Genomic DNA, 22,623 nt, shown 5'->3' with positions numbered 1-22,623 from the left:
GGAGAAGGACCTGGGAGTGCTGGTGGACACCAAGTTAAGCATGAGGCAGCAATGTGCCCTTGTGGCCAAGAAGGCCAATGGTATCCTGGGGTGCATGAGGAAGAGTGTTGCCAGCAGGTCGAGGGAGGTGATCCTCCCCCTCTACTCAGCCCTGGTGAGGCCACATCTGGGGTACTGCGTCCAGTTCTGGGCTCCCCAGTACAAGAGAGACATGGAGCTACTGGAGAGGGTCCAGTGAAGGTCTACTAGGATGATTAGGGGACTGGAGTGTCTCTCTTATGAGGAAAGGCTGAGAGAGCTGGGCCTGTTTAGCCTGGAGAAGAGAAGGCTGAGAGGAGATCTTATCAATGTGTACAAGTATCTGAAGGGAGGGTGTCGAGAGGATGGGACCAGACTCTTTTCAGTGGTGCCCAGCGACAGGACACGAGGCAATGGGCACAAACTGAAACACAGACACTTCCATCTTAACATGAGGAAAAACTTCTTCACTGTGAGGGTGACAGAGCACTGGAACAGGTTGCCCAGAGAGGTTGTGGCGTCTCCTTCTCTGGAGATATTCAAAACCCACCTGGACGTGATCCTGTGCAATGTGCTCTAGGTGACTCTACTTGAGCAGGAGTGTTGGACTAGATGATCTCCAGAGGTCCCTTCCTACCTCAGCGATTCTGTGATTCTGTGAAATTATACAAAGGAGCAAATCCCCACTTACCTTTTTTTTTTTTTTTTTTTTTTTTTAAGCCATTGCTTCATTTGCAGACATCAGCTGTGTCTTATCTAGAGTATTTCGCATGTCTTCTGTCAGTGTTCACTGTAGATCACTGCCTTCCTGTAAGATTCATGGTTTTTTGTTTGTTGGCTTCCTCTTACAAATCATGTGGCTTCCATGGTGCACAAGAAAAACTTGTTTTCATCTGATGAAACCAGTCTGACTTGGTTATTAGGCTCCACTGGTTAACTTAGTTCTATGATGTGAATCCAACCTTTTTTATATGCTTTTTTTTTTCGTCTGTCCCACCTTATCTGACAAGCAGGAAACATCAGTTTCAAGTATTTTAACTCAAAAAAAAAAAAAGAAAAAATGCTTTAATATCGCTCAGTTTGCGTATTTTAGACACTAGAGGGCAGACTTGTACTTTAAATAAGTTAGTAACTGCAAATTAAAATAAGATGCAAAAATGTAAAAATAGAGGCCTAATGAAAATCAACATTTTTGATGCATTTGCTTTTTTAATGAAGCAAATAGGAAAGTAAATATTTTCATTTTAGTTAAAGATGTTTCATCAAAACAGGATCATTTTTCAGAGGGGAAGATAAAGAAAAAAAAAAATTCGTTAAGGATTTCATTGTGGCTGTGTCTTCTAAATTGCTTCAACTCACCAAGATCTGCTTGCTTTGATTCATTTGAAAGAATGTTGATAGGACTGGTGGGCAAGTTTGATTCCCTTCCCTCTCCCTTTTTGCTTGTACATCACCTCATAGAAACTATGTATATACATATATTCCATACTCAAGTCTACTGATTACCCTAAAGTTTCATATTAGTGAACTAATCAAAGAATAAAGAGAAGTGAGTCGCCTGACACTTTGGGCCAAAATCACCATTACYACTTTTCATCTCTGTATTTCTTTTCCCAGTGTGAAGTTTGCATACAGTTCTGCCATTCAGTTTGGGTAGCATTTTGCACTGGTGTAAGAGATGACATGTGCCAAAAGAAAATAAAGCCAAGTGTCGCCATTTTAAGGTACTACGTGAGGAAACTGTCTTACAGTTAACCGCTTTAATCATTTTTCTTTCATTTAATCATTTCTTGCTTTCATCTCAATGACACTGAGGTGAATGAAATGCAGCTCTCTCCCAGTCTTTTAATTTCACACCCACTTACTGTCTTGGCTGCACTTCTCTTTTTGTCCTCCAACAGCAGATATGTTAGTAAAATACAATGATGGAATTGGTTTGCTCAGTACTGTGTCATGGATCATAAATGTAACTCTGATTTATTGCTTGTTATCTCAAATTTAAAAAAAAAAAAGTGAGTGAACATCTGCGATGTGCCTGTATGGTGATGAAACATTCATTTAGCAAACATGTTAGAAAAGCAGCAAGCTGATTAGTTGATGGAAACATTGAGTGTGCCGATACCTGCCATAAGGATGCCAATGAGGGGAATTATCAGCTATTTTTGATAAAATTCATTTTCATACACAAAAATTTACAAAAAAATCTTCAAAGAGATGATGCTGTTAACAGCTTCTTCTGCAAGTTTCATGGTATCTAATGACTGATTTCAGCTATTAAAATCATATTTAAAACTCCTTGCTTTAATTAAAATAAAACGGTGATGTTTTCCTTTTAAAAAAAAAAAAAAAAAGCTTGAATGTACAAGTCCTTAAAGCTTCCAAAACAGAGACCAGACTAAACAATCCATGACAATTTATATTTGAAATCATACACTTGTTGACTCAGTCCCATTTTCTTGGGATCTTCTCTTGTCCTAAGATATTCCCTGTGTAAGGTTGCATCTTCTACTTACCTTCTTAGTAGTATATCCTGACCCAAACAAACTAAGTGAGCAACAGTACTGAAGTGCTTTTTGTTTTATTTTGTGTTTTCCTGAGCACACTCTTTCTTGGTGCCTTTTCATTTTCGGCTCTTCTATTGCTAAGGTTGGTGAACATCCACCTGCGCGGGGCCTGAGAAAAGAGCAATGACCTCAGTTATGCGCAAGCATGCCTCTCTAGCCTGGCAGAGCCAAAGCGAAGGGCGTGCATATTATTCATGCACAAAATTTAAATGCAGTAAGGTTTCTTCATTTTATCACAAATAAGTCTTTCAAAAGCATCTGTTCTTTTGCCTTTCTTTCTTAGCTGAATAATTCCTGCATCTTGGGCAAACACACTAAATTTGCATGTCCCATTGATAATTTAAGGGCTAAAATGTGYGATGAGTAACAGTTAAGAATATATTCAAATAGAAGACATTTTTTCTCCCTTCTCCCGTTTATAAGCGTGCTACCAATTTTCTGAAACAATGGCAAATACAACATATTCAGATTGAAATAATGATATTTCAAGGTGATAATATGCTTCCTAGACTGCTGCGTTGTGCTTGGCTGATAAGAGCTGTGGCACACGTTTGTTGAAGAGGTCAGGTGCTGGAAGAAATATCACATGAATGATACCTTCATTGAATAAATACTTGAGAAATCACATAGACTTTTTAAGCCTAATTGACACTTGCATTTCAATGTGTCTTTTCTGTGTCTCTTTGTCTACCTTTCTACCTCTTTTTTATTATTTTTTCCTTTTTTTTCCTTTTTTTTTTTTTTTTTAAGTTTTCTTCTGTGTTTCCTGGACTGCTGAGCTCTTTCTGCTTTTCAGATGGCCTTGCTCACTGCCTTGCTCTGTCTGCCCTCTCACTGCCTATGAGAAGCTGGGTGAATGCCTCTCTCTGCCTTAGTGAGAACTTCATTTTAATGTTTTGCTTAATTTATTTTTCTAGTTTTCCTGATTACTTTCTAAGCAATTAAGAAACTGAGTGAATCAGGGCTGAAAATAAAAGAATAGTTTCTTTTCTCGCCCACTTAACGCACCTTTAAGAAATGGAGCTCAGGGAAGCAACCCAATATTATTACACTCAGGTGTTCTGAGATTATCAAATGATTAATCTTAGTTTGCACTAAACACTTCATACTTTAGGTAAATATTTTTTCAGTGCAGAATGTATTAGATTACAGATGACACTGAGGATCCAGAGCTGTTTGTGATAGATGACTTTCTTGAAACACTTGGAGAATAAGAGAATTGGTTAAATGGAATTAAAATTTTCTTCATCCTGGTTGACACAGTTATCTATTTATAGTTCCCAGAAGCTTTTTATTGGTCTGTAATACAAAATGCATGTCAGGTACTGCCTGCAGTACCAAGATAATAGAGATTAGAGATAATTAGAGGTTTTAAATTGGGGAGTAGGACACTAAAATGAACAGATCTGTTAGATGTATTGGAATTAGACTGGCACACCTTCAGGTCCTGTTTTCCTAGGCTTTAGAAAGATGCGAGTCCTGCAGTTGCTATTGTGTAAAGTTACCTTTAATGGCCCTTAAACTCCTGGGTACTTAGAGCGTSCTCACCAGAAATCGGTGCAGTTTTAGGCTTGCTTTTATTTGCCTTCCACCTCCAGTGGGTCCAGGAAAGAAACTCTTAACAAGGATTCCCAAACTTGATTTGCCTCTATAATACTAGCAGTAAAAAGAACAGTAGAAAGCAGCATCAAAAATTTCAAAAATAGGTGCTGGCTCAGCACCCACTTCTGGTACTTACAGGGGGATGTAGCACCATTCCCTCCTTCACGCCCCCCCACCCACCTCTGCTCCCTGTCTCCCACGTGCTTGGACTGGAGATGCCATTCGTAGCCACCTTCTTCCTTATCCCCTTCCCAGGGATCTCCCCAGATCCAGGCAAAGCTGGGAGCAACTGGCCCAAGGGTCGGTCACTGCTAACGTGATCTGGTGAGTGGTGCTAGCTGATGGCAGGTGCCTGCCCAAAACATGAGGCATTGTGTTCACCTGGGTGCTCAGCGGCAGCTCTTGAGGTGCCCTGCAACATCTCCTTGCTGGTTTCCCTCCCGATGGGCAGTTCAGCTCCTGTGCATCTTCCCACTTCTGGTAACCTCACTGCCTCTTGGCAAGTACTTGTTTTGTGGGTCATATAAGTATCTCCAGAAGGGTAATTGAGAGCCGTTGGTGTTCCCAGAAGCTGTTGCATCGCAGTAGCAGTATGCACTGCAGTTTGTGACTCTGCTCTGTCACAGTTACGCTCAACCTCATGGCTTGTCAACCACCTCTTTTCTGTGCCAGACGCTTCAGTGTCTTTGGGAGCAGGTCCCTTACACAGGCTTGGAAAAGATTGGCGAGACCAAGAGGTTGGTCCCTTTAGTTCAGAGTGCTCTGAAAAAGCCTAGGAGCACACATAAGGGAAATACAACTGTTTTTTTTCAACTATCCTTTCGCAGCCATGTTTGCAAACTTGTCCAAGCTGTGTAGACATTCACATGAAAAAGTAACATCTGTTAGTATGGATAATGTTGGGAATCAAGTTCTGGGCCTTGTGCCAAGCTTTGTCTTAATCGGAAATTTTCTTGCATGACTTTTATTTGCTTTGGGTTACAAGCTGAATTAACTTATAAAAAATTATATTTTTCCTTTTGAAATTGGATATCAATAATATTGTTAGATCAACCCTTTTAGCCCTCACCCTACTTCCCTTAAAGGGAAACCTGTGGAGAAAAAAAATGAAAATTTCTTTTGAGACTCAGGATAAACCCATTCTCTTCTAGGTGTTATCTCCTTCTCTTTTCATCCAGGGTGGAACAAGTAGCAACAACCTGTCCTAATACTGATGGGTGCATGGGGATATCGGTAGGGCATGTCAGTAAGTCAGATCAGATGCCTGTGCATTATTTTGTTTTTTCAGCCTCTTAGAATTAAATTCTCTTAAGAGTTATCAGACGAGACTTGGGATTCATTGGAAGGTGACGGAGAAGAACACTTTCCATAGTTTCGACTTCTGGCTTGTTTCACTCCGAGTTCTGTTTTCAGCTAAAGGCTATTGTGGATAAGTCCCTGAAGGGTTGGGGGGGGGGTTCCCTTGCCTTTTTTATAATTTTATAAATAATAATATTTATAATAAATTTATAATTTTATCATTCTGAGCTGTGATATGAATATTGATCATAATGATATGCTACTATCCTGCTTAGCCAGGATATTTTTCAGACCTCTAGCTTTTCTTTTTTTATTTTCTTCTTTTCTAGTTTAAAGGTCGGTTACTGTTTCGTGGAGCTTTCTGTATCAAAGACAATACAGGTGTCAAGTATTTTTTATGTGAGGGCCTTAGAGCAAGGACTGTATTGCTGGAGTGTTTGGAAAAGGCCATACACAGAGCAAAATAGCGATAAATAGAAGACTGGTGTCATGCGACCCGCTCCTGAAACACCTTTATAGTAGGGCACGATGTCTGTTACAGCAGTGGGTCTTGCCAAGCGGATAAGTGGGGCCGCTGCTGTAAAGCTAGGCATTTTAAGTTGTAGTGATACACTTGCAGGTTTACTTGAAGTTTCTGCTCGCTTGTTGTCACTTCTCAAACTGCCCTCATGCTGTGGGGCAGTCTTGCCAAAGGGGGTTGTTGATCACCTGGGTGCTAATGGGCTGGGTGAGCAGCATCGTGGCGACGGCTGTTGTCAGTTTTCAGCATTATTCGTGTCTCCAGGGCACTTCTGTCGGTAGGTTCTGGATCCCTGGGTGCTTCCCAGGGTTCTTGGCTGTTGGCTCGGGCGCCCCGTCCAGGCTGCAGTGCCTCCCAGCCCCTCTGCTGGGATGCCCTTCGCTAGCCCTTGCCTCTCTTTGAGAGCAGATTAGGCTTCAAAATCTCTGAAGGTTTCTTCTGCCTAGCTGACGCTGGTTTTTGGCGGTAGTCGCCTTTCATCTGGGAGTCGTCACAGGAGGAAGGTGGGTAAACTTCTCTCCTGTCAAAACAGGGGTGGTGGTTGGTGAAGTTTTGGTGGCAAGGAGTTCATTAATAATACTGGGCAGTGAATCAAGGTAGTTCAGCTGGAAAAGGTCTTGCTGAGGTTTCATCCTGTGCCTTAAAAACAGGTAACAGAAACTGAGAATGTGGTTAATGGTAATAACTAGGCAGTGATAAAGTTGCAGTATCTGATACTGTCTCAGTCTTTGGGAAGATGCCTGCTTCCCCATTTTCCTCTACCCTGAGCCAGTAATTGTACCTGAAGTACAGGTTTAGACTAAACTGTAGTGAATCTGGAGCTGTGCCACTTCCTTCCTGCGGAAGTTGAGGCATGAGGGGCACTCATCTCACCCCGGACAGTCCCTGYCTGCTTTTGACTCCCTGCAGCGGCTTTGCTGCCTTAGGATGAATTGGGTAAGGGGTATTTGGCCAGCACCCGATTCAATGTATCTGAGCTTTTAACACCTTGAACAAACATGGTCGGTAATGTCACCGAGCTGCAAAAGTGTATCTCAGACTTTGGCAGGGATAGGATAGCTTTAGGTTGCTGTTGTGGCCAAGCTCTTGCAGCCACTTGGCAGCTGCTGCTGTGTGTCTTTGGAGGTGTGCTCAGAGCTCGCTGTTATGTGTTGGGTGCTTGGCTGGCCGCGTGGTGCATGGGTTTTGCAGACGGAGAGATTTGTGTGCGTTCACAACGGTCTCTGGGATACCAGCACCGGGCAGGCACTTGGTTTGATGCTCTGGCTGACTCAGCCTCACAGCAGACCCCGGGCTGGCGCTCTGCTTTGGCAGAGGGGTTTGGTAGCTGACTACTTAAAAGGCAGATCCGCACTCTACTGCTTCCACTAAAAGGACTGTTGTCCCAGCTGGGAGGTAAAGCAGATAAAAGTAGCTCAAATCTCTTCTCATTGAAGCATAAGCCAAAATTGTGCTTGACCTGGCATTTGCTGTAGGCTAAAGTGCACAGCTGTGGTCAGCTACACAGCTCGGCTACTCAGATTGCGGTAACTTAGCCCTGTTTCTAAGCCCTTAAGTCCGTTTAACCTAAATCAAAGTAATGAACTCTCTAAATGATTTGTCTTGGGAGGATTCAGCTTTGTGGCTTCTTTCATCAGAAATTAGTCCAATTTTTGTGACACTGACAGTCACATATGTCTTGGATGTGAATTCCTAAATTCAGTACAGTTTTATTCCCCTGGCAGCCTTTGAGCTTTGTAGTGTCGAGGAACTGGCCTAAGCTAACCAAGAATAACTGACCCTTGCATTGAAATAAGAACTGGAAGCATTTGAGTTGGTTTTAATTTACTAATGAGAGTTTGTCTGTCGATAAGGGCTGGTTCTTGTACATGTAATGTAACTTCCTTGGTCTAAACAGGAAGGAACTTTTCGAAGTCCGTTAGCTGATTTGAATTTCCATAATTGCACGTGAAGGTTATGTGACTTAGGTACTGTTGAGAAAGCAAAATGTTGAAAACTAAACACTCACTGAGTGATGTAATTGACTTTTACTTAGATGTGGAGCTGTCATTGAGCTTTAGTAGATTGAAGCATAAATGGTCTTCTGAGATGATACCTTGCCAGACATTAATGTCATGAAGTATCCAGAGCAATTCATAATTCAGAAGTCGCTCTCTTTTTCTGTTTCTCTCCTTCTCTGCTTTTCTCTTTCTCGCTTTCTTACCCACTCTCCCTGGTAAAAAGTCTCTTCCCAGTTTCTTGTAAATATATATGTACAGTAAAATGAAGCAGCTTCACAGACCCACAAAATCAAAAAATTGTAGATGCTAAACTGTTTCAATTTCAACATTATTTCACTGTGTGTATAATACAGCAAAACAGAATTCTGATTTCTTGCAAATTATTTATTGTTTACTTTTTCCAATGAGACCATTTAAAAACAATCTCTATATTCCATTATGCTTTTATTGTGCAAAACAATAAAAACTACATTCAAATTTTATCAAGAAGGAGTTTGAAAAATTAGCAGAAGTCAGTTTTTCTTCACTAAATACCCATCCAGGCAGCTAATGCATGCAGGATGCTCAGTCATATTGTGGATAGCACAAAATACAATATTAAAAACTTGAATATGTTTATCCTGTGCTCTCCCATTAGGACATCTTTTGACTTTGCTAAGGACTGTACATGGTGGAGAGATGTTCCTAAGCTAGGTCGTAGAGCAGTTCGGGAGAAATCTCCAAGCATCTTATAAGCTGCCAGTTTGTTTTTCATTCTTTTGGGATCCTTCTTCTCTTTCAAGAAGATTTGATTTCCATAGTCTAGTGTAGGTAGGAAGCCTTTATCTGAATTATGAAATAAGCTTTTCTGTGCAACAGGGAAGGCACAGTCTCAAATTGTCCAGACATGGTTAGGGAAATCTTTTAAATACAAAGGTGTCCTCACTCAAGTCACTCAAGAAATCAATCAGTAATGGTCTATCTGTATATTCCCATCTCTCTTACATGCTGGTCAAAATTACTTTTGAGTCCAAGGTTGGTTTAACCTTACATATTTTATGGGATTTCCCTAATAACAGAGATTGGAGGATTTCCTTAGCAAAACAAAGCAGAAAAAACAATGAAACCTGGGTTTTTATTTGGTTTGATCCCTTATCTCCTCTCCAGAGAGATGGTTTTTTTATTATGGTAGTTATTGCAGATGCAGTTAGTCTGTAATTTGTATGCAAAGATTCTGTTCTCTTTTTATAAATGGCAAGGGAAAAATTAATTACTTTAATGTGCAGTCTTTCTATTAAACAAGGGATGTTTTCTCAGACAGGATATACTACTTACTAAAGATGTTTTTGTCTACAATTTAAGAGGAAGACCTAACAGCGTTATACATCATCTTAAAACCGTAAGTAAAGGAGAACTTCAGGACCTTCTCTTTCGGCTACAGTCCACCTGAGTACTAGCAGAGGTTTGGTATATTTGGTGTGCTGGTGCTTGCACAGCAGTAAATGATGGTGGTGTGTATTACAAAAAGATTCTCCCAGGTGTGCTCTCAAATACATCTGATGCTTTTTCCCCCCTCCACTTCATCAATATTACAGAAAACACCAAAATAATAACAGCAGAAAGATGTTAGTTTTTAGGACCTGTTTATTTTCTTATTCATTGTACAGCCCCTTCCCTCTAATGATTTAGGCTGTTTATTTTGTAGTCAGTTTGCCTCTGTTGCCGGTGTGAGCCTTCCAGGCAGGAAAGTGTGCCAAACTCCTAGCCATAAAGGGGCGAAGAGGAAGCCGGCTGTGGAAGCGCAGCTCGCTGCATGGCACAGCCGGGCTGCTGCACACCTGCGTCCCTCTGCCCCGCTTTGAGGTAGCCACAGCGAGCTTGAGCGAATTCGCCGCTACCTTTCAAGGTGATAACGGTAAGAAGGGGAACGAGGTATGTAGCTAAAAAGGGAACCTGCACCATGGCTATTGCAGGACCAAGAGGTTAATCCTGCAGCTCCAAGTGCGTGTCTGCCCTGCCACGCCGGTTGCCCTGCCTGGGAGTCAGGGGACTGCYCAGGCGCTCCTGCCTGCAGCCTCGGCTTGCTGCCCAGCTGGTCCCAGCAGCAGTTCGGCCACCCCAGTTCTTCCAGCACAGCAGGTTACCCTGCGGCAGTTGCAGGCAGCGGTGTGAACGGCCAAAACTGCTCATACGCACTGAAATAGCGTGACTGTGGGRATGTGATGAGATGCTGACTACTACGCTGTCCTGAATGTTTTAAAAGAAAGCTTTGCTCTAAAGGACACAACAGGAGTTTTAAGACATGGCAATTACTGTTTGGGCGTAGTATGGAGTGGTTATTTTTCTTTCCTGCTCCTGCACGCTTCAGTTCCGGGGGATGATGGTGAATGTYCTGGGCAAAACATCATTTTGGGGAATGAGGGAGGATTAATGGGGAAATAGTCTTCCTGTTGCAACAGGTGAGTTCATTGCAGGAAGGTAAAGGTGAAGGGTGGCTGTTGCTGTTCTGGTCTGTAGTTTAAAACTACCTTGCTTCGGTTACTGATGCAAACAAAAAGGTGAGTTTGAGTGGCCCTGGAGAAAAATGAAAGGCACATTTACCACGCTTGAGGAAAACAAAGTTACAGCAAGCAGTGAAATATTCCACCATAAATGACTTCACTGTATAATTTAAGATTACTTTGACATGCTCAGTTCTTTAATTGATAACTGACTGCCAGCAAATAGTTATTAAAAAGGAAAACCTTGAGGTCATTGTTAAATCCCTTAACAGAGGACATAAACAGAATTTCTTTTAATGGAGAAGACAGGAAATTCTCCCCTACTTGGAGAGATCCAGTCCTTAACCATAGAAGAAGGAGCTTCATCAGTAGTTTTTCTCTTTGCAGAAATGGCTTCTGATGGATAGTTTCATTTCAGTAAGCTATATTTTGACGCATCTGTGGGCACAGYGGCAGTTTCTACTTGGCGGGTAGCAAAGCACCTATCTGTAAACCTTGAATTTATGACCTTATACATATAAATATATAAATATATATATACACACACACATATATATATAGGCATAATATAAATGTAGGCATATCACATCTAAATGCATACCTGTATTTCCATCTAGGAATCACTTCATAAATATAGGAATATATTCTATAAAGCTCACAAAAACTTTGAAAGCAGTCACAAAAACTCAGTCTTAAATGTGTTAAACAATCAGCAAAGATCTCCAGTAGTAATCAAAAGAACTAAGAAAAATAATATTCCTGTCTTTGTTTCTCTGTGGTCATAAAGATATGAAGATAAAAAACATAATACCTACCTGTAATCTTAACTACCAAATCTTCTTTGAGGTGTGGCTTGCTTGTGAAGTGGCTTTTTTATGTTGGTTGTTTTTTTTTTTTTTTTTTCCCACTGAAGAACTGTAAAAGCAGTTTTCTTCACCCAGCTGAAGTGAGACTATTGCATTTTTTCATGAAGCCACTTCTCCTTTGACTGTTGGTTAAGAAATATGAGTTTTAAATAGGTGAAAAGGTAAACAAAAATGAGAACCTGCCGTATTGTCTTACTAAAGATGACTTCTCCTTTCACTTTTATTGGCTGCTACTGTTTYCTTGTTGTTCCTTCAGAAATCCTTGTCAAAAGGAGATAAAATAAAGTGATACAGGCTGAGATCATCCGCTCGTGACAATGTAGTTTTTAAATGCAACTTTTCCAGTTTGGAATTTCATTCCATATTCTCATGGTCTACATGGCTTTTTTAAAACAGAATAACTGACAACAGCAAAAACCCAGATCAAATGAACTCTATTTTCCTAGACTGTTTATATTCATAATGATCAAAAAGAGCAGAATCCCAAGCCCTGGGAGAGAACGTCAAGGCACTTGGCAGCAGGGTGAACCTGTATGTTTTCTGTGTTAGCTTTTTCTTTCCTGACTTCTAATGTTAGTTCAAAGGGCCTGTGTTAATTGTTTCCTTAATTTTTTTACCTTGATTTTTTTCTTTATATCAGTTTTCTATTTCTATGGATTCTGTGGAAGTTCTCCATTGCTACTATGAGTCATCTTGATTCAACCTTCTTTTCAAGAAAAATTTTACTGAGTGCTTTGCCTTTAAATTTGGGGATTTTCTTTGTGCCATCAATGTCTGTGTTTCTTTTCCTTTAGTGTTAGGCCTGTGCAGTGGAAATGTGAATTAAAGATAATTGAGTTCAAAAGTAGTGTGCTTTTTCCTCTGGGCTTCTTTGCCCCTGTATTGAGAATATTTACAATGATGAGAACTCATTTGCTGTTCTTAAGCGTTAGCCAAATGTTTAACTTGTCATGATTTAACTGTGGTATTAGGCAAACTGAGGTATTTAATGCTGACATCAGAATGAGTTACACCAACAGCCAGGTTTTGCAAATCCCACTTTTAATCTTTAAGACTGGGATGAGTCATTTAATCTGACTCAGTGAAAAGAGAAAAGCACAGAAGATTCTGAGGCATAGACACCTGATAGTTCTTCTTCCACCACTCACGTTCCATGGAAAACCTTTCCCATCAGGACCAAATTGTAAAGCTGTCTGCAGTGTAACTTAATGAGAATGTTGTGAGGTTGACCAAAGAGCAGGAAATCAGGACTCTGTTACTATTGAGAGTGAAAAAGACCATCACAGTTCGTTGAACTAAGGAATCCCCCCACTGAGTTAAGTGTAGTAACATGAAGAAGGTAGAGTTGAGCAAATAGCTTGACACATGGATACTTAAGCCTGCTTCTTTCCCTGCACCATACTGTCACAGCTTAAATTAGCAGAAGAACTCAGGTTGTAGATGATGAACGTTGCGTAGGTGGTAGGATGTACTCGGCACAGGAATGCAAGGTGCCTTAAGCTATGGAACAAGTCTTTTCTTTGTCCACTGTAGCCTGGCATTATTGATCTTCAAAGCATTCAGGAGAAAGCCATCTGTTTCCCCAGGTTTTTGAAAATGTTGGATATACATGGGGATAATTTTCGGAGAGTGGTGGGAGCCTTTATGAGTTGTGGCTTGTTGTCTGGCTTTTTTGGAGCTTTTGTGTTTGTTGAGATTTTTTTAAATCTTGTTTTACTGAATGTTAAAAAGTGTCCAGCTTTGAGAGTTGTGTTGTATCATGATCGGACATATATAATGCCATCAAAAAATAAAGGACAGCTCAGGTTCAAAGACTGAGGTTTCTGAGTTACTGTTTAATGAATGGAATGTGTTTGGCATTCACATATGTATGAAATTCACCCATTCTGAGAGGATTTCACTAAGAGTTTATTATGCAAGGAGGTGTTTTTTGTATTCCAGAGTGCCACTCCACTGAAAAGGTTTAGAAAATGAAAGGGAAAGGAAAGAAACTTTTTCCTATGAACACTGACTCCCTGTGGAAATGTAAATGCAAACCTGGATTACTCGCAGAAAAAACTGCCCCGGTTGATTTTAAGTACTTTATTCTTAAGTGGACTAGGTTTAGTCTTTTGCAATGAGATTCTTTGTGTCTCCACAAAAGGCTTATGAAATTCTCATTTATCACAGATACTGCTGCCAAATTAATCCATCTAATAACAGTTCTAAAATACTTATAAGACCTTCCACCTATTTTCTCCCAGGTTCCCAATAGTGACAAATAGGGCAAGTTAAACTAACAGGTTTTTTGAAACTTGGATTGCAAAGTCCTATCCAAACTTATTAAAGTCCTTGAGCATCTTCACTGTCTCTAGTAAGCCTTTAACCAGCAAATCATGCTGGATCATCTCTCCAATTGCTTACCATTGCATTAGGGACCCAGATTTTCAGGCAAGACTCGTTCATATTTAGGCACTTGAGTGTAGAGCAACAGACTTCAAAATTGCCCTGAATGCAGCGGATCTCTGATGGTGTTAAACACCAGGATTTCAGAAAGAATTTGTTCATGATGTACCAGGCGCTCATCTTATTCTTAAATTGCCCRCATTCCTTGACCCAGAAGCTCACTTTCTCACTCTTACTCTCTTGCTCTCTGTTTATTTAGGGCTTGCCTTAGAATCATGGTGACTTCATACTCTTCCCCCAACGGAAAAATAAACTTTTTCATTATCAAAATATGAAGAAAAGCTTGAACTATATTGAATTTACATTTCCAAAAGTAATGAAAATTGCATATGTTTTAGACAAAAAAAAAAAGCCATATGTTTTAAATATCATTAATCTTGGTAGGGAGGAGGGTAGGGTTTTTGCAAACTTGTATTTGTAGTACTGGACAGCTTTGCTCATAAAAATAGAGAAAGGGTTGAGCCAAGCAAGCTGTGCTACCTGTTCTCCAGCTGCTGGTATTTCCAGCTGTCCTGGATTTAGAATTATTGGCAAATACGGTAACACAGTTGTAATCTTTTCAGGTTACTACAGGTCAAATGAAACAGTGTCCTCATTCTCATGGATCCCACATGAGGTAGGAGTCAGACCCTCAGGTATTTCATCGTGCTCTGAGGCACAAAGGAACATTTGGGAAACCACAAGCTGGTCAGCCTCACCTCCGTCACTGGGAAGACAATGGCCCAAGTCCTCATGGAAGCCATTCCCAGGCACATGAAGGACAAGAAGGTGACTGGGAACAGCCAGCAGGGATTTACYGTGGGCAAATCGTGTCTGGTCGACCTGATGGCCTTCTGTGATGAAGTGACAGGGGACAAGGGGGAGCAGGGGACATTGTTTACTTTGACGTTAGCAAGGCTTTTGACACCTCCCATAGCATCTCTGGAGCCAAACTGGGGAGACACAGACTAGATGGATAGATTACATGGTGGGTGAAAAACTGGCTGAACCAGTGGTTCAGCATTAAACTGGCAGACAGTTACAGGTGGTATTCCTCAGGGGCTGATGCTGGTGCCAGTGCTGTTTAATATTCATTACTGAGGCAAATGATGGGATGGAGTGCACCCTTAAGCGAGCCACAGATGACACCAAATTGGCAGGAGCAGTGGATATGCTGGAGGGCAGGGCTGCCATTCGGAGGGACTTCAGAAAGTTAGAGATATAGATTAACAGGAACCTCATGAAGTTCTAAAAAAGAGAAAAAAAATGCAGAAAAAAGCTTTGCAGAGAAGACCTGGGGATCCTAATGGGCAGTAAGTGGACCATGAGGCAGCAGTGTGACCTTGTAGCAATGAAGGCAGACTGCATGCAGGCCTGTGTGACCAAGAGCATAGCCAGCAGGTTGGGGGAAGTGATTATTCTGCTCTACTCCACATTTCTGAGATTGTGGACCCCCATACAAGAGAGACTGATGACCTGGAGTGAGTGCAGCCACAGACCACATAGCGGGCTGGGACTGGAGACTGTGGCATACAAGGAGAGGCTGTAAGAGCTGGTTGTATTTGGCCCAAGAAGAGGCTGAAGGAGGATCTGGGTGACTCCAGCTATCTGAAAGGAAGTTACAAAGAAGATGGAGCCAGATGCTCCTCAGAGATGCACAGGGAAAGGACAGGCAAGAGGCAACAGTCAGAAGTTGTAGCAGGGGAAATTCCAGTTGGGCATAAGGAAAAATATCTGTCATCACGAGGGTGGTGGAGCAGGTGCCCAAAGAGATTGTGGAATCTCTGTCCCTGGGCAAGGTCCTGAGCATCCTGATCCAGCTTTGAAGTTAGGCCTGCCTTGAGCAGGAGATTGGACAAGACACCTCCAGAGGTTTCTTCCTAAGTGATTCTATGATTGTATTAATTTAATCCTTAATTTTTCCCTTTTCTTGAAATAGTGGTGTATGAGTGCGTGAATATGAATAATTATACTGTCTAGTTTTAATGGCAAAGATGGAAAAATACTTGCTTTAAATTCTTCAAATGCAGTTCATGTCAAATTCCTAGCTTAGGTCTTTTGAATTGGCTGTTGCTGAATCATATGGTTGTCTTTCCATGGACTGAATTAAAAATAAGCCACGTCTCTTCCTCCTTACATGAGACTTTTACGTTCAGCAAAACTTGGGGTGGTGATGCATTTTTGTAACACTATTGAGCATGCATATGACTTAAGAATGAAAGTATTGTTTAGAGCCCTGCTTGGTTCTAGTGGTTTAATTTGGAGTTTATTTGAGAGAGAGATAAACTGTGAATCATGGGATTTTTTTCTTCATTTGTTTAACCTGTATGGGTTAGATTTTGGATCTTTTCCGTCAAATGAAGTAGCTTTGAACTGTGTGCAGAATTTTATCTTATTTTTCACTTGCACCTGCATCTCACCTGCAAAAAAGTAGAAGACTTATACTTGGTGTTGGATGATGTTCTGGGGGGAAGTTCTGTGCTAACTTGGCTCAGATCATTTTGTTGTATGGACTCTGAATGTGCATGCATGTACATGAAATATTCTTATCTAAAGAGGGCTGGTAATCATGTAGGCCAAAACTTCCATGCCTTCCTATTAAATGCATATTTTTATTTAACTGACTAATTGTGAATGTTGATGTGTAACAATTTAGGCACTGAGATACGAAAGAAAAGGCCTTAAAATTATTTCTATTTTGTGTTTTAGGTGTTAAAGCGGGAGTTTAATGTGCTGAGTAGCTGAGGCCGCCTTTTGGGGGCTAGACCTGCAATAAGAAATATTCTTCTTTCTGTTTGTTGGGTTTTTTTTTAAGTAATGTTGTTTACTCCTTTTTTTATCTGTACATTATGAAATTTTACTAACCTTGATGGCATTGTGCCCTCTTCAGAGGCAGCCTTTTGGTTTTCTGCATCTTCATGTCTTCTTCGTCTTGCTTTTTAAGTTCTGATTGCSCAGAGGTAGTTATTCTATCCTGTAGCTGTTCCAGAACCTGTGCATGACTTATTTTATTGAGAACGTTGAATAAGCCCCAAATCAAATAGACACGTTCCACTGTATGTTTGAGGGCTTGTATTCATTATACCTGAGCACTGTCTCCAATTCATAAAATAAGACCTTTGCAGCTATGTCTATGTAGTATTTTGCTGGCACATGCAATTAAGCTTGCCCAGACTCAGAGCCAGTGAACTGCTTGGTGTCAGTGTCATGAGTGTGTCAAGCCTGAGGCGATGTCCATGCCTTGCTGGCTGAGCACAGGCCATTTAGCGAACAGGCAGGCAGTAGCAGGGTCCATGGAGGTCCAGAGGTGGATCTGCAGCGTGCCTTGCTGGGGATGATTAATGTCTTTGTAATCTTCTATATAACAAAAAGACTGCTGAATGTGAAGGCTTTTTTCTTCAATTTCCTCATCTTACATCTTTTGGGAGGGAAAGAGGACAGGGGAGTAGGACTAGGGCCTTGGATGGGCATCGGAGAGATACAAAGTCTTGTCCTGGTTTGACCATGAATCCATTTCTGACTTTTCTGAAATGATTTCCTCTCTCTGAGACTGTTTTTTAATTGGTAAGGTTAGGAAGAAGTGATTGTTCCCACCTTCTATTAAATTGCTTTGAAATCTGGATGCAAGATGGAATGAGCTAAGCATTTTTTTTTTTTTCAGTGAATTTGATTCTGCCACAGCAAGGTAGCTAACAAGTCTTTCAATAGAAAAATAATAGAAGATGATGTTTGGTAACGGTATGTTTTTAATTTTGGCTCTGTCTCAAACTCTGTGTGACAATACTTTGTCTATGTGTAATGCTGTAGCTTTATCAAAGTATAATATAGAAGCAGATGAACATCTTCCTTTTATGATCCCAGAAGCTAATTGTAAAGAAGCCCAGATTTTTCCGTTGGTTGGTTACCCAACGTTGACTTCCATATTTGTGTCAGGGGTCTCTAGACAGAAATACAAGCAAATATCTTTGCATACATGTTGAGTTCAGGATTTGATGCACTCTGCATGCTTCCCACAGGTTGTCTGCATGTCATGCACCACAAGTTTGATGCCTTCTGGACACACTGTACTGCATGTGCACATTTAGCCATTTTTCAGGTTATCCGGCCAGCCCAATTCCTTCTACCTAAAGAATAAGAGAATATTTGGGGTGGGAGAGGGAAAATATACAATAACTATCCCCACTGTAAGATTAATATATTCTTTAAGTTGGACACCAAACTTAGATGAATATTAAAATTTGGGCCCATATGAGATCACAGGTTGGGTTCAGTGTATAACAGAAATCTCTTGACATGTCACCGTGTATTTTTGGCTTTATGTGGTGTCAGGAATGCTTACAAKATGATCATGTTGTAGCTATATTCTCCAGGATTTCCAGATATGCTTAGTTAAGGCCCTAATTTTTTACTGACCTTAACTTGTCAGGATTTTCTGTATTGTGATAGGTAGTCATTGTTGTATTGAAAAAGCTCTAAATAATGAGTTGGCATTTGCCACTTACTTTGTTTCTATAGATTTTTTTTCCACTTATCTCCTTAGTCCTGAAAACAGCTGTCCTCTTGTCCAAGTTCAGTCCATCAGAATGCTTAAACTTATGCTTAATTTAAGCATCTACTTACTGTTGCATGACCAAAAGTCACACAATAAAAAAAGTGACACAAATAACAAACAATTTTTTTATTTAAAAAGTGGGTATTTTTAAATATCACATTGAAATAAAGATGAGAATGAACCACTAGGTGGCACTTTAAAATTGTGTATTGAGATAGTCTATCTGCTCTTAAAATCATCACAAACTTTGAAAGACTCAAAAGGATTTTGTGTGGGTCTTTGTAGGTCTGAGAGACGGTGGTGTTTCCAAAAACAGAGCAGAAATATTTTTAGATGTACCTCCTTCTTCTGTATTTAAATTCAAACATTTGCACTATGGAATCATGTCTGCTTGAAAAGTCCATTCCAAATACTTAAAATGCTGTCTTTAGAAAGAAGAAAAATATGTGTAGAACTGAGAAATGTGTGCAAATTTGTTTGCTTTCCACTTCTTATTCACACCAAGCTTTTTAACAAAGCTCTGTTCAGTCTTGACATTCTGTTCACCCTCTAGAATTATGCCTAAATCGAGATACATTTTGACAAAGTATTGTTGCATTAGCATTTCTTTCAATATTTTTAAAGTTCACTGCTAGGTGATTGACCTAAAAATCTGGTAGAGGAGGGATGGGGAAGGGAACCAACCTCAAGGGTACAGAATTTTTTACTTTACCCATAGTATCTCTTGGGAGGACAGGGGGAGGGAAGGAGATGGTAACAGTTTGATTGTGCAGAAAGTATGATAGTAGCTAGGAATTTATTTGTCAAGTCAGTTTTGTGGTATTTCTGTCAGTGATGAGTACACAAGCCTCTCTTATTTGAAAATTCCAAGTAGCCTTGTTACTGTTGTTTTTAAGATGCATAAAAGCTGTGTTATTATGAGCTAATAATATTTAAGACGGGCAAAGCTGATTAAACATTGTCTATAGCCGTTAATTTATCTTGATTCTTCCACAGAAGCAGTGGGTGGTAGCTGTTTTGAGGGGTTGTTTGAACAGCCATCTTAATCTATTGTGCTTGAATTGAAGAAAGCAAAAGTGGATGAACTATAATACTCAGTTGTGCAAGAATATTTTATGGCCTATTAAATATGTATTAAGGGGCTAATTCTTTCATTTGCTCATACGGTGGTATATGGTTCCCCTGACACCGGTAGTAATTATGACTGAATTTTATTATGAAAGCTTCCTTGCGCGCATGCTAAACCTTAGAACAGGCTACAGTAGCGATGGACACAGCCGCAGTCTCATTGTTGCAGAAGACACTAGGACACAAGCAACAAGAGGTGAAAAGGAGAGTCAAACAATTTTCCTGTTCAACCCTTCTTCCCCTGCTATGTCTGCGGCAGTAACATCTCCTCATTTGTGCTGCTTTGTACTGAGCTAAAAAATTTGGTTGTGTTACTGCCATCATTGGACCCTGGAGCGATTTGTATGCCTATTAGAGATAAAAATAAACCTTTGAGATTGACAAGTCAGAAAGATTGGCTTTTTATATTCCCTTTCGCCATTCAGAGGATCTCATTCTTCGAAGGCTCTAAGCAAAGTTCTAAGACGTCCCTCTTAACATAAAATTTCAAATTGATTTTGAGCTTTTACCCACCTAGACCCTTCAGTGAGGAAGCTTTTGCTGAACTGCAGATGCGCTCGTGGGAATTTGATGATGAGAGCACATATGCATTGAAAGCCACTAAATATTTCCTGTAGCTGTTTTACCTGTGATCTGATAGGATCTAGGTTAGGATTAGCTGTTTAGTGATTTGAAAAAATTAGAGGGAAAACCCAGGTGAGTCAGTTAATGTTTCACAGAGATTTTCTTTTTGGCATGTTATTAAAATAATGGCAAAGCACAGGAATGACTGTCTTTCTGGAGAAGCTGCTCTTCAAACAGGCACTGGTACCTCCCAGTCATGCAGGAGCACAAAGCTTTTTGTTTTTATTTTTTGATGCGAGTGGTATCTTGGTTCTGAATGCTCATTTACATTACTTTTGGGCAACTATTCTGTCTCTCAAATTTTCTTTCCTGCTTCAGTTTGATGAAAGTCAGTATTTGGGAGACTGTGCTTTTGCTGTGGGCTGTTATAGACGGGCTGTTGTCTCTCATCTGGGAGGTGGTTGCATTTCACAGGCTCTGTGTCCCTGCAAGAAAAGTGCTTTATTGATAGATCACTCTGACGTCAGCCTTTGTCGCGCCAGTTGACGTTATCCCCCTCTCCGTGGGAGGAAGGATTGCAAAGTAGGTTGAGCCCTGCTTCGTGGTTGTTTTCCGTTCATGCCTGCGTGCTGCTCACCTGCCAGGCTTTACTGGCTCTCTGCTCCGTTGTGGCAGCAAACATGGGAATGACAAGAAATACTACTTTGGAATGAGAGGATGCCACAGCTTTCTGGCAGGGTGGATCACTACTTTTTCATTTTAAAGCGGGCCGCATTTGGTAGCAGGGATGTCCGAGTACAGCTCCTGGGTGACTGACCTAATCTCCATGTGTAGGAGGTCTGATGCTACTCCCAAATATCTGGCTGACTTGAGTATGTGCTTCATGGAGCGTGCACCTCGGGAAATCCCTGCCTGCTCTTGAGGAATTCCTGGTAAAGAAGGCAGTTACTGCTAGGCCAGATTAATTTTCCTGGAGGATGCGTATGGCTGTGTGCAGACCTGCTCTAGAGGCTGGTTGTCAAGCAGCGTAGAGCGCCTGTTAGCCTGGAAGGCTGCTGTTACCATAACAAACTCTATCTCCTGCAGTTTATGAGCCAGAAATTTTAAATACTAGAGTGTGTCGCTGGAGTAATGGAATTCTCTTTAAAATTTCAGGGAGGTAACTTTAGCTGTGGCTGGTGCCTAGCTGAATTTTTTGTTTGTTTGTTATTTCTGCCTCTGCAGCTGCTGAAGGCTGAAATGAATACTGCAATCATAAATGCCATACTGTAACTTAAATTCAAGGAGAAAAAGCCTGTTTTGGTTAAGACATAAGTATCCAGTCAGCTACTGTTTTTAGGGTCTGTGAAACAAAGCAACGCAATCTGAAAGAAGTTAATACAAAAGAACACAGTTATGGTCAGTTACATTAGACTGTTTAAATTATATACTTTTAATAAGGGCTGTTTGACTTCTCTTTCCTACAACAAGTATTTACTGCCGTTTCCCTCTTCCTGAAATAGCCGTCTGTGACTTGACATAGTTGGAGAGAGTAGCCTGTAGGGGCAGAGCCCTGAAGCAGTCAGGGCTGCAGGCTTCCCCTCTGCTCATTCGCTCCAATAGGACCCACTGGGGGCAGGCAGCCAAGGCCAGGGCTTTCCTCGTGCTGCTGTAGGAGCTGGCCCCGACGCTGGCGGCGCGCTCACAACTGGGGAGCAGGAAGGGACATCGCCCCACTACATCCCACCTGTGGGCTTGCCCGCATTGCCTGCTCCACTTTGGTGGCCCCGTAAAAGCTGTGGGATCTACCACCCTTGACTGTCCTTTGCACCTCCTCTTTCTTTCTATATTTGTCCTGGTGCTGTGATAAAATTATCAGCCGTTTCATGTGCCAACCTGGCCACTGTTGACATTATATAGCAACATTTCTGATGCCTCGTGCTTGTTTTCCATGACCCATCATTCTTAATATGCTACTTTGTGCTTCTCTCTGGTTTTCTTTTATTTCAGAGTTATGGTACTGTACTGCTAGACCATCACACAAATGTATTCCCTGTACTCCTTCCTTTTGTTTCTGCATCTAAAGTCCACCTGCTGATAGATACTACTAGATACCACTGAAGAGATGTTGAATTTGTTTGTTTGCTTGTTTGTGTGTGCGTATGTGTTTTGTTTTTGTGAGCGGTTCTTAATTTCTTTTTCATGTGGAAGTGGTATGTTTCTGCCGAACATGGACTGCTTGGCCCAAACAGAGCAAACGTTTCCTTTTGGATTGGTGGCTTGCTATTTGATCCATATGAATTTCTTCAAAAGCTTGATCCAAAATACAACAGAGCCTGCTGTGCCCAGCCATGGCAAGTTTATTTGAAAATGTTTGTCTACAACATCATTTTATTATTAAAAAAAAAAAAAAAATTTACTTTGCAGTAGTGTTTGAACTCCTGACTTTTTTCAGCAGTTATATTCAGGATAAAGCATATTAGAAAACAAAAGGGTTGACCATTTATCCTAAACCATTTCTCATTTCCTAAAGGTTTTTGTAGAATCAGGAGTCAGTTCACTCAAGCTTTGTAGTTTTTACCTTCCAATGCAGGCAGTTGTAAGATAATTGTACTGATTTGTTTGAC

General features: G+C 40.8%; 1 protein-coding gene across 5 annotated transcripts in view; it reads left to right on the top strand.

The window, feature by feature from the left end:
• Positions 1-22,623, top strand: part of BBX (BBX, HMG-box containing) — a 143,328-nt gene that overhangs the window by 51,807 nt on the left and 68,898 nt on the right. The window contains exons 1-2 of one of the 5 annotated variants that reach the window (XM_026058350.1): positions 9,301-9,381; positions 9,688-9,897. The exons of the other annotated variants lie outside the window; for them this stretch is intronic. The gene's annotated coding sequence lies outside the window, so the exon portion shown is untranslated. Of the gene's footprint in view, positions 1-9,300; positions 9,382-9,687; positions 9,898-22,623 lie in introns of those variants that run through there. 5 annotated transcript variants of the gene reach the window in all.

The sequence above is a fragment of the Apteryx rowi genome, unplaced genomic scaffold (genome assembly GCF_003343035.1).
Source record: "Apteryx rowi isolate R43461 unplaced genomic scaffold, aptRow1 scaffold_146, whole genome shotgun sequence".
Taxonomy (NCBI): Eukaryota; Metazoa; Chordata; class Aves; order Apterygiformes; family Apterygidae; genus Apteryx; species Apteryx rowi.
The sequence above is the reverse complement of the archived record's forward strand: the minus strand, read 5'-3'. Positions and strand labels throughout refer to the sequence as shown.